General features: G+C 39.7%; 2 pseudogenes; both read left to right on the top strand.

The window, feature by feature from the left end:
- The first annotated feature begins 1,553 nt into the window (after positions 1-1,553).
- LOC148906004 (uncharacterized) lies at positions 1,554-3,149 on the top strand (annotated as a pseudogene).
- A 204-nt stretch (positions 3,150-3,353) lies between these two features.
- On the top strand, positions 3,354-11,830 carry LOC148906003 (uncharacterized; annotated as a pseudogene).
- Positions 11,831-13,222: the final 1,392 nt, after the last annotated feature.

Here is a 13,222-nt window from a genome sequence, read left to right as displayed (position 1 = left end):
TTCACCGAATGTCATTAAAATCAAAGAAATTGAGACTCCTCGTAACACGACAAGAGAGCGAAGAAATGGATGAAATGGCAACCCACGAGGAAAACTACTTTCCTTTTTTAGCCAACTGGGAACATTATTAGATTATACTGTAAAAAATGCAAAATAAAGAAACTTGAGTGAAAAACACTTGTGGTCAATATTTACTGCATTCAGCGAACCTCGACAATTATGTTACACATAATATGATGAACAATAAAGCAAGTTTAACAAATTCACGTCTGATGATAATCATTGTCTGCATGATCTTCTACCCGACCAGAGAAACCGCAAACTGCAGAATCGAGGTCATAATTTACGATTTTGGGCGACATAGAAAATTTCGAGTATGACTAAAATATTGTCAAACATTTCTCACAAATCGAAATAAATATAATATAATCAAACTTCTCATGATGCATGACGTTTATTCATTATTTGCATATATCGCAGCGACAGTTGCACTGAGGTGAATCCAACTGGCAATCAGGCAGATGAGAAGATAATGAGAACAAAAAAACAATCCGTAGACATACAATAAATTAGGAATAACATATCGAGCTGTCACGCAAATTGAATACGATGAGAGAAAAAATTCCCTCCTGCCTTGAATGATAATCATGACGTCACCCTCTATCAATCTAAAAATAGAAGATGATCTCAAAACCCCTATGAATCCGAAATCCAAGATCCGAAGGCGACCGAGTGGAAAATCCGTATCTAATCGATTGTCCCAATCTCGTACCCAGAGCCCACGTTCGATGACCACAAACTATCGGCGGATAAATATTTTCGCGCAGATACAGTTAAGTTACTAGATGATAAATAAAAAAGCGTGAAAAAAGGCAAGTTCCTTTTCAATAAACAATTAGCATTAATCATTTAGGATTAATTAACAAATAATAAGTATTTTATAACGTTTTTTAGAGTTAAAAACTTCTATATTCACGAATACTATGATTAAACGGAGCAACTTTTCCTTCTCTGTGCACCGACAACGTCATATAACCGAATGGATAAAGTCGAACATTAATTTAATGAGCGATATGAACTGTAACAGTGGCCTCTCCCAATGACAACGCACGATTGTTATTAAATGTTACTAGTATCTACGATCTTCATCAACTAATAACCGAACCCACTCGTATCACTGAACAAACTTCAACTATTATTGATCTAATATTCACAAACTATTCTGACAGGGTGCTTTGTTTAGGAGTTGCTCACGTAAGCATTAGTGACCATAGTCATCGCACCATGTCTATCGTAAATTAGCAGATTCCTCTAGTAAAGAACATAAAAACATAACCTACCGAAATGACAAAAACTTTGATGCTGATAACTTTTGTAATGATATTTCTGCGGTAGACTGGAATGACATTCTAGGTAATTCTGAAGATCCTGAAATCATGTGGGTTTCTTGGAAAAATCAATTTTTAAAAATCGTCGAAAGACATGCTCCGATGCGTACAAAACGAGTACGATCAAGGAAATCCCCATGGATTACCTCTAATTTCAAACAAAGCATGTATCACCGAGACATGTTAAAAGACACGGCGATAAAATCCAAGAACCCAAATGACTGGAAAGCCTATGAAGAAATGCGAAACAAAGTAAATAATGTTATTAAACGTGCTAAAGAGCACCACTATAAGAATGCCTTAAATACTTTTATAAAGGAAATTCTCGAAAGACTTGGCAAACCATAAACGAAAAAACGTCTCGTAAATCAAAGGATACAGGTGTCAAGGAATTGAAACTTGATGGTCTTGTAACTATTAAACCTTCCGCATTATCGAATGCATTTAATGAGTATTTTGCAACTATTGGACCAAAACTTACTAAAGAGATTCCTCAATGTAATGATGAAGAAGGTGAAAGTCGTGTGAGTCATCTCCACTATCTCATTGCCACTGAAAATCAATTTCAGTTTAGCCTGCCCTATTACTGAAAGTAGGGTATTCTCTCTTCCAGATAAATTAAACACGTGAAAAGCAACAGGTATGGATATGATATCTGCCAGTCATTCGAGAATGTGTCGACCTTATTTCTCTCTCAATTTGTAAGATTTTGAACGTTTCTTTGAAGCATGGCGTTTTACCAAACGACTGGAAGGCGTTTGAAAGGATAGTATATGATCAGTTATATTCATTTTTATCTGAAAATCATATAATCTCCAAACACCAATCTGGATTTTATTCGTTACACTCTACTGTCACGGCATTAATAGAGACAACTGATAGCTGGGCATATAACATCGATCGTGGCAATGTAAATGCAGTAGTGTTCCTAGATCTAAAAAAGGCCTTTGACACGGTCGACCATGTCTAGTCAATGGCTCATTATCTGAACCATGTAGCCTAAAATGCGGCGTACCACAAGGAACAATCCTGGGACCTTTGTTATTCTTGTTGTACATAAATGACCAACCTAATTGTCTTCTAAATTCTAAACTCAACACCGTTGCTGCTATACACCAGTTCTCGAGTTAAATGAAGTACCAATTACCCAAGTGATTACAACTATATCCCTCGGTGTATTCATAGACAGCGATCTTACCTGGAAAAATCACATTGAAAAGCTTTCCAACAAAAAATGCTTCAGGTATTGGGGCCCTAAAGCGAATCAGGCCATTCGTCCCACTATCAACATTACACATTATTTATAAAGCATTGGTACAGTCCCATTTCGACTATTGTAACTTCGTTTGAGGTAATTATGGAAAAACTCTCTCAGATAAACTACAGAAGCTCCAGAATCGTGCAGCACGGGTGTTGACCTTCTCTAATTACGATGTAGATGCCGGGGCTTTGATTGGAAAACTGGGATGGTCTACCCTTAGTGTTCATCGACAAAAACAAAATGCCATCTTAGTTTTCAAGGCCCTACATGGTACCACTCCTGAATACCTTAGCTCTAAATTTGTATTCACGAGCGATACCACTTGCTATTCATTACGAGAATCCGCCAACAAACTGAACATTCCTCTTCCGCGCACAAATTATCTCAAAAACACATTTACCTACAGTAGTGCGCAATTATGGAATAGTCTGCCAAATAACTTAAGGCAGGCAGAGTCTCTCAAGGAATTTCATCGACTTTTGGAAACCTATTATGTATAGTAAAGCACGGCATTCATGGAAAGCAGGTTTTTTATTTTATTTTATTATATTAGATTAAACTTAGTGTAGATTAGTTGATTATTTTAAACATTTTGTAAATCCTGATGATTATACCATGGTAAAATAAAGTTTCATCTATCAATTCATCTATCTAACAAAAAAAAAAAGAACAGTAGGTTTCCCAACCATTCCGCTCCATTAACTATGGTCATACAAGCTAGAACACTGAGGACACTGATGAGGATACTGAAGATTTGGATAACGATAATCAACTGTCAGCCATTTCTTTTTGAATTTGTAAGGCGGCGAACGTTCCTCTCTGCATTCAAAGTGCTGTTGGGCAATACTTTTTGGAAATAAATTTATATAAATAAATAAACTATTATTATTATTATTATTATTATTATTATTATTATTATTGTTATTATTATTATTATGTTATTATTATTTTGTTGTTGTTATTATTATTATTTTTTTTTTTTTTAATTAAAGATTATGGCGGCGGGCGAGGGAAGGACGTGTCGACAAGTCCTCCGCACTTTTTAATATTTTTAGTTCTTATTGACATCCACACATTATGGCAAAGAAACTAAAGAGACAGAAATGAACAGCGATGTTCTAGAGTGTAAAAGAAAGGCAAATGAAATTATATCATCGGAAAATCCAACGCTAAATGAGAACGGAAGGAGAAAAGGCTACATTTCAGTGATGAAGGAACTCTGGGATGACAAAGGTTACAAGCACCTTGGGCTAACAAGCCAAAACATACGAGACCAGGCTTCAAGACTAGAAAGAATGAAAGAAGGCACTAGGGGGATAGATGTTGGCGAATTAGGGCAACCGAACTTGCAAAATATAATTATCAACAAAGAATATGAAAACATTGAAAATCAATACAACACAAGTCAAAATGCTAATTCGGAGGTGGCTAGTAGCTTAGATTTGCATACGATAGTGGCGCGATCCCCAAAGGGACCAAGTGATTCGGAGAACAATGACATTGCCCAAAATGTACAAGAACAACAAGAACCAGGAAGGGTATCGAGTATTGAGGTGACTAATGAGGGTCTAAGTAAAGCTCGCGCCGGCGTGCACGAACCAGGACAGTTACCCAACTATAATGATGTTGACATGCCATCTATTGTCAATTGAGGGCGCAGACCGGATGTGACAATAACAACAATCAATGCGTCAACCATAATAAAAGCCTATGATGAAGTAACCCAATGGCGTAAAAACACCTTTCTCGTTCTTTATGGCAAAGTTGGGCGAGAATTTATTGACCAACTAACACAGCACATAACTGACTGGAACAATGCCTCGCAAATGCAACACCTAGCACTGAAAGCGGCTATTGTTTTGCTAGCAACGGCATCACAAAAGCTAAGTATGAAATCAAAAGCTAAAGATCATCAAGAGTGTCTTGCAAAACGGTTAGTGTTATGGAATGAAGGTAAAATCGAGAGCTTGCTGAGAGAAGGGTGGTCGATCCAAAAGTGTCTCAATAGGATCAAGAGAGCGGAGCCTCCAAACAAAGCAAAGATATTTGCTAAGCTGGTCATGGAAGGTCAGATAAATTCTGCTTTGAGATATCTAAGCGACGATGATGGCGGCGGGGTGCTACCGCTGACCGATGGTGCCATGAAGCAGCTCCATGAGAAACATCCTCACAACACAACAGACGCAACAGACACAACAGACACAAGACGCAAAGCTAGGGTCGCTTCTCTTCGGACCAGTTGAGGAGCAACACGGCTCATTATACCAGCAGATAGACGGTGACATGATACGCGAGGCGGCCCTCCAAACCAAAGGCTCCGGCGGTCCCTCGGGAGTTGATGCGAATGGCTTCAAGCGAATCCTCGCGTGTAAATCTTTTAAAAAATAGAGCGCTAACCTGTGCGCCGCTCTGGCAACAATGGCTGGAAGATTATGCACGGAGTATAGTGACCCCCGGACTATCGAGCCGATATTAGCCAACAGGCTCATACACCTAGACAATGGTGAGGGCGCGGTCCGCCCAATTGGCGTGGGTGAAGTCATCAGAAGGGTAATTGGGAAGTGCGTCATGAAAATCACTAAGTAAAACGTTATTGATGCCAGTGGATCGCTACAGATGTGCGCAGGTCTTAAGTGTGGGAGCGAGGCGGCCGTCCATGCTATGCATTCCATATTTGAAGCGGACCAGACCGACGCCGTACTGCTGATAGATGCCTCAAATGCGTTTAATGCCCTGAACAGAGCTTCTGCGCTCCACAATATAAGGGATCTTTGTCCACCTATAACAACATACGCAATCAACACGTACCGCGAACCAGCGAGATTGTTTATAGCAGGAGGAGGACAGCTCAAATCTGCCGATGGCACAACACAGAGGGACCCCCTAGCGATGGGGATTTATGCCATCAGTTTACAATCCTTAATCACGCGCTTGAGTATTTTAAGCGATGTGAAACAGTGCTGGTATGCCGACGACGCGAGTGGTGCTGGGTCCTTGGAAGAGATAAAGCAATGGTGGGACGAGCTGACTGAGTCTGGGCCTAGTTTGGGATACTATCCCAATGCCAAAAAGTGCTGGCTTATTACAAAGCCTGAAAAGGTTGAAGCTGCTCGAGCAATGTTTGGGGGGACTGCGATTAACATCTCCACGCAGGGCCAAAGGCATTTAGGCGCAGCCCTGGGCTCTAGAGCATACATGGAAGAATATGTCAATGGAAAAGTAGAGGACTGGGTAAGTCAGGTGGTAAAGCTAGCAGAATATGCTATATCACATCCACAAGCGTGTTACGCAGCTTTCACCTTTTGTTGAACATTTCCAGATGTTGAAGATAGGTTAGAGTCTTTGGAGCGTGCTATTGCTGATGTCTTAATACCATCCATTACTGACTATCACTGCACGAAAAGCGAAAGAGATCTCTTGGCACTTCCAGTACGACTAGGGGCTTGGACTCACAAACCCAAGCTAGGATGCTGCGTCACAGTATGAATCATCGATCAAGAACACAGCGCCACTTGTTGAGAAAATTGTCGCACAAGCTCATGAAACGCCAGACGACCCTACTGTTTACTCACTACAGGAGAGTGCGCGAAGAGAACAAAGTGAAGGGCTTCGGGCTAGACGGGACGATATTACGAACTCTCTTCCCCTGAAGACACAACGAGCTGTAGAACTTGCAACTGAAAAAGGTGCATCCAACTGGCTTACCGTAATACCGATTATGGAATTGGGTTTCGATCTGAACAAGGGTGAATTTCGAGACGCTCTTAAGCTCAGATATGAGTGGGAAATGGCTGACAAGCCATCTGTATGGGTTTGTGGCAACATCTTCAACATCGATCACGCTATGATCTGTAGGCGAGGAGGGTTCATAATACAACGCCATAATAAGCTCCGGGACCTCGAGGCTGAGATGCTCAATATGGTCTGCCATGACGCGGAGATTGCACCCGTCCTGCAAGAACTCACCGGTGAGGTCCTAACAAGCGGGGCCAACAGAGCACCAGACGCTCGCTTGGACATTCACGCCAGAGTTTTTTGGGGCAGGCAAAGGGCCGCGTTCTTTGATGTAAGGGTTTGTCACCCCTATTATTATCATTATTATTCAGTATTATTATTATTACTATTATTATTTTGTTATTATTATTATTATCATTATTATTATTTTATTATTATTATTATCATTATTACTATTAGTATATGTAATAGGACTATTATTCATGATGATTAGTATAGGTAATAATATGATTTCGAGTTCAACTTGGGATTAATTTGCACTCGTTAGTTTTTCAAAGAGTTCGTAATTGCATGAGCCCGTACACGAGTGCAAATTAATCCCAAATTGAACGAGAAATCATATTATTACTCATAATTTAAGCGAATGAGCTGCTTGGTCTTGTACGTCGTACGTGTTAACTGACGTCAACGCTAGAAGAACTCTGTACCTGGCACTTGTGAAGTCCCAAATGAGCTATGCAACCGAAGTGTTGTCCCCTAGCCGCTCAACCTTAAAGCAAAAGGTTGAAAGAGTGCAGAGAAGAGCTACACGCTGGATATTACAGCTTAAACAAGGCGAACTTTTATACAAAGAAAGACTGATCAAATTGGATTTGCTACCACTTAGCTATGACCGTGAGGTCAAAGATTTAGTTTTTCTTTATGAGGTATTATATGGCCATATAGATATTGATACTAGTTTAATTAAGAGCGTAAGTCATGGTCGTACTCGACGATCAAATACATCTAGTGATGTAAAATACTTAGAAATGCCCTTATGCGAATCAGCTACTTTTCAGGCCTCTTTCTTTAATCGTAGTATTAAATTATGGAATTTGATTTGGAAATCAATACAAGCAACTGACTTTCTAAGTATAAAGACCTTTAAGGCCGCTAATCATTAAAGTCTATAAAGACGAACTGTTCAATATTTTTGACGCCAATAATATTTGTACTTGGGGCATGGCCCGCAATTGTGGTTGCCATTGGCAACAGTAGCTTATTGTATGTTTAGATTTTTTTTTTCCTTTTTCATTTTTTGTTAAGGATAATTTTTAGGTTTTATCAGGAGGGTGTGTAGAAGGCACAAATGTAAAAACTGGACCCAAATGTAATAAAGGTCACAAATGTAATAAACTTTGGTCACAAATGTAATAAAGGTCACAAATGTACATGTCCAAAAACCCGAAAATCATATGTATCAGTCCAAGTAAAAAATATAATCAAATAGAGTACAAACACTATAAGTGTGTAACATAAATACCACTAAATACTGATAAATTATGCTAATCCTATTGTTTTCTATTGTTTAATTAGCACTACTTACTACTAAATACTGCAAAGTGTTGCACACTTTTAGTGTTTGTACTCTATATAATAGAGTGCAAGAAATATATCCACGGAATGCAATTGACTAAATAATATAAAAAGAGTGCTAATTAAACAATAGAAAACAATATAATTTGAATAGAATTGTACTATTTAGTAAAACTAATTTTTCACGGATATACTGTTTACACTCTAATAAAATAAAAAACAAATAAAAAACTTTCAGCTGACTTTAATTAATACTCACATGATCCGAAAGTGGCTTGCATTATCGAAAATAAATTGATCATAAATAACTTTAAATCATGCTAATTCTATTCATAAATTACGCTGTTATTGATAATAAAATGGAATTAATGTCGAATAGAGTATTTCTATTTCTTTTTTCGTTATTTATTTTCATGTTTTTGTGTGTACGTGTTTTTTTTTTTTTTTTCATTTCATGTCTCAATGGTTGTCGATCGTTAGTTCAGGTTAGGGACGATCACAAGTTATCACTATTTTTTCAAAAGATTTTTTTCCAAACAACTGCAACACAAAACCATGGTTTAATGCCAGTAGTCTGAAAATAATTTTCCCCTTAAAACATCACATTCCGCATTATTCATTCATTCGTTTGTTCGATCGTTCGTTTGTTTGTTAAAATTCGGCGTCTAAATGTCAACTGCCGAAGTATTAAAGAGTTTGGTACTGAAGAACTGTTTCAGTTGCAAACTTGATGGAAGCAAGGGCGGATCTAGGGTGGGGTGCAGGGGGTGCGGACCCCTCCCTGAAATGAGCTAACGGTTTTCGTGTAAGCTTATAAGAAAAAAGTCATTCAATTAGGACACAAAATCAATTGACATGCATGAAAAACATGAAAACGATATACTGATGTTCTAATCTCTATTTTATACCTATTTATCTGATTGTCTAATGTAAAAGTTGATCGAGCTTAATAAAGCTTGTTTTAGGTTTAATGTTGTGAATCGTTTTAAAAATTAAATGAATTTGGAAATTGTACAAACAATTTGTGATCTTATATCTGAGAAAAAAAACGTAGAAAATTTGCATGCACGGTGTACAGTTGTACAATGGATTTTGAGTTTACAACAAAAGCACAATTAGTTTTGGCCTTGAGACTGATACAAAAAATTTATTTATTACATTTGTGACCAAAGTTTATTACATTTGTGACCTTTATTACATTTGGGTCCAGTTTTTACATTTGTGCCTTCTACAACCCTAGCGAAAAATCGGGCTTTAAAGTCTATCGCAGGTTGGAGTTAGAAACCCTAGAAGAAATAGGGGTTAGAAACCCTAGCGAAAAATCGGGCTTTAAACTCTATCGTACGTTGGGGTTAGAAACCCTAGCAGAAATTGGGGTTAGAAACCCTAGCAGAAATTGGGGTTAGAAACCCTAGCAGAAATTGGGGTTAGAAACCCTACCAGAAATTGGAGTTAGAAACCCTAGCAGAAATAGGGGTTAGAAACCCTAGCGAAAAATCGGGCTTTAAACTCTATCGCACGTTGGGGTTAGAAACCCTAGCGAAAAATCGGGATGTAAGCTCTATCGCAGGTTGGGGTTAGAAACCCTAGCAGAAATTGGGGTTAGAAGCCCTAGCGAAAAATCGGGCTTTAAAGTCTATCGCAGGTTGGGGTTATAAACCCTAGCAGAAATTGGGGTTAGACCCCCTAGCGAAAAATCGGGCTTTAAAGTCTATCGCAAGTTGGGGTTAGAAACCCTAGCAGAAATTGGGGTTAAAAAACCCTAGCGAAAAATCCGGCTTTAAAGTCTATCGCAAGTTGGGGTTAGAAACCCTAGCGCAAGTTCGGTCTTTAAACTCTATTGCAGGTTGGGGTTAGAAAGCCTAGCAGAAAATGGGGTTAGAAAGCCTAGCGCAAGTTCGGTCTTTAAAGTCTATCGCAAGTTGGGGTTAGAAACCCTAGCAGAAATTGGGGTTAAAAAACCCTAGCGAAAAATCCGGCTTTAAAGTCTATCGCAAGTTGGGGTTAGAAACCCTAGCGCAAGTTCGGTCTTTAAACTCTATTGCAGGTTGGGGTTAGAAAGCCTAGCAGAAAATGGGGTTAGAAACCCTAGCGCAAGTTCGGTCTTTAAACTCTATTGCAGGTTGGGGTTAGAAAACCTAGCAGAAATTGGGGTTAGAAACCTTAGCAGAAATTGGAGTTAGAAACCCTAGCGAAAAATCGGGCTTTAAACTCTATCGCAGGTTGGGGTTAGAAACCCTAGCAGAAATTGGGGTTAGAAACCCTAGAAGAAATTGGGGTTAGAAACCCTAGAGAAAAATCGGGCTTTAAACTCTATCGCACGTTGGGGTTAGAAACCCTAGCAGAAATTGGGGTTAGAAACCCTAGCAGAAATTGGGGTTAGAAACCCTAGCGCAAGTTCGGGCTTTCAACTCTATCGCAGGTTGGGGTTAGCAACCCTAGCAGAAATTGGGGTTAGAAACCCTAGCGAAAAATCGGGCTTTAAAGTCTATCGCAAGTTGGGGTTAGAAAGTCTAGCAGAAATTGGGGTTAGAAACCCTAGCGAAAAATCCGGCTTTAAAGTCTTTCGCAAGTTGGGGTTAGAAACCCTAACGCAAGTTCGTTCTTTAAACTCTATTGCAGGTTGGGGTTAGAAAGACTAGCAGAAAATGGGGTTAGAAACCCTAGCGCAAGTTCGGTCTTTCAACTCTATCGCAGGTTGGGGTTAGCAACCCTAGCAGAAATTGGGGTTAGAAACCCTAGCGAAAAATCGGGATGTAAGCTCTATCGCAGGTTGGGGTTAGAAACCCTAGCAGAAATTGGGGTTAGAAACCCTAGCGAAAAATCGGGCTTTAAAGTCTGTCGCAAGTTGGGGTTAGAAAGCCTAGCAGAAAATGGGGTTAGAAACCCTAGCGAAAAATCCGGCTTTAAAGTCTATCGCAAGTTGGGGTTAGAAACCCTAGCAGAAATTGGGGTTAAAAAACCCTAGCGAAAAATCGGGCTTTAAAGTCTATCGCAGGTTGGGGTTAGAAACCTAGCAGAAATTATGGTTAGAAACCCTAGCAGAAATTGGTGTTAGAAACCCTAGCGAAATATCGGGCTTTAAAGTCTATCGCAGGTTTGTGTTAGAAACCCTAGCGAAAAATCGGGTTTTAAAGTCTATCGCAAGTTGGGGTTAGAAACCCTAGCAGAAATTGGGGTTACAAACCCTAGCGAAAAATCGGGCTTTAAAGTCTATCGCAGGTTGGGTTTTGAAACCCTAGCAGAAATTGGGGTTACAAAACCCTAGCGAAAAATCGGGCTTTAAAGTCTATCGCAGGTTGGGGTTAGAAACCCTAGCAGAAATTGGGGTTACAAATCCTAGAGAAAAATCCGGCTTTAAAGTCTTTCGCAAGTTGGGGTTAGAAAGCCTAGCGCAAGTTCGGTCTTTAAACTCTATTGCAGGTTGGGGTTAGAAAGCCTAGCAGAAATTGGGGTCAGAAACCCTAGCGCAAGTTCGGTCTTTAAACTCTATTGCAGGTTGGGGTTAGAAACACTAGCAGAAAATGGGGTTAAAAACCTTAGCAGAAATTGGAGTTAGAAACCCTAGCGAAAAATCGGGCTTTAAAGTCTATCGCAGGTTGGGGTTAGAAACCCTAGCAGAAATTAGGGTTAGAAACCCTAGCGAAAAATCGGGCTTTAAACTCTTCTTGACGATAGCGATAGCGATAGCGATAGCGATAGCGATAGCGATAGAGATAGCGATAGCGATAGCGATAGCGATAGCGATTGCGATAGCGATAGCGATAGCGATAGCGATAGCGATAATGGTAATACAACAAAACATAAAGAAAAGAAAAGGCCGTCCAATAAAAACGTCAACCCGGCCCCAGCCCCAGCCTCCATTTCCTAAGTCAAAAGCCAATACAAGTTGCATGTCGTATGTCGTATGATTGGTTGTTCAATGTGAAATGTGATTTTTTTCCCTGTGAAATCTGATGTCATTTCTTCTAGGTTGATAGTAAACATAAGACGAAGGAATAACTATAAAACAAATAAAACACATGTGTTGGATTCCATGCTTTACCCCATATACTGTACCCCCATAAAGTTACCTTTTACACTCTACCGGTTAAACATGTAAAAAGTATTCCTATGCTTTACTCCTATATATATATCCCATACTGCAAGCGGAGCCCCATTTCCTTACTAGTAAATGAAACCAGTGACTGGGTACATAAGCTGCAGCCCCCAAATAAACAATTTCAACGACTTTGGAGCTCTGGCTACAAGAGAATGTAGAAAGTTGTGTGCTAACGTGAATGATGGAAGAGGATAAAGGCAGAATTGAATGTGGAGTACAGACCATCCACAGCCATGTTGTTGGACACTGCTCTAGCCATAGGGGGGTGTGAAAAATACTAGATAGCTGTATTTTAGCTGAACATGTCTTGTTGAACATTATTCCCCCATCGAATACGGTCAAGAAAATTCGATTTTCCAAATGAAATGAAGTTGCGAAAGAAATTGTCAAACTTCCTGTTTTGTTCACATACATTCCCTTATAAGAGCCTTTCGCTAAATAAGCGCGCACTCTTCGAAGAAAATCTTTAAGTTCTCAGCCTGTACATAAGCTGCGAACTCCAAATTAAACATTTCAGCGACTTTGGAGCTCTGGCTATAAGAGCATGTAGATAGGTGTGTGTGCTAACGTGAATGATGGAAGAGGTAATCAAGTTGCGAAAGAGATTGTCAAAGTTATTGTTGTGTTCACATACATTCCCTTGTAAGAGCCTTTCGCTGAATAAGCGCGAACTCTTCGAAGAAAATCTTTAATTTCTCAGCCTGTACATAAGCTGCAGCAGCAGTAAGGGGGACTCGCGGAGGGGGTACCGTGCGAGCCGGGTATTACCCCCGCCAAGTACCATTGGTCCCCCGCGGGTATTACCCGTAAGGTCGGTCTGGGTATTGCCTGTGTAATTCGATTTGAGAAATGCTCCACGGGTTTTATCGGTGCCCCGCATTACTATGAGAACGTAGTTTAAGATTTTTGTTCTGTATACTATGCACGAATGTAAAGAATTCAGTCCAATTTACGATTTATGCATGAAATGTCTTAAGCCCCGCTTTAAGCCCACTAAGCCAAATAAGTATGTTTGCTGTGGTAAGAAGATGCAAATAGAAGATGACACATCAGCATAGTGTTACGTTACAAGTGTGGTAAAAATATCGCAAACGCCGTACCAAATGCTACAAGGAAGCAATATTACGCCAATGGAGGCCGTAAGAAAACACCTTATAAGAG

Source organism: Actinia tenebrosa, unplaced genomic scaffold (assembly GCF_029948245.1).
Source record: "Actinia tenebrosa isolate PJP-AT-01 unplaced genomic scaffold, QUT_ActTen_1.0 PGA_scaffold6__47_contigs__length_16458017, whole genome shotgun sequence".
Classification (NCBI taxonomy): domain Eukaryota; kingdom Metazoa; phylum Cnidaria; class Anthozoa; order Actiniaria; family Actiniidae; genus Actinia; species Actinia tenebrosa.
This window is presented reverse-complemented; position numbering and strand designations above follow the sequence as displayed.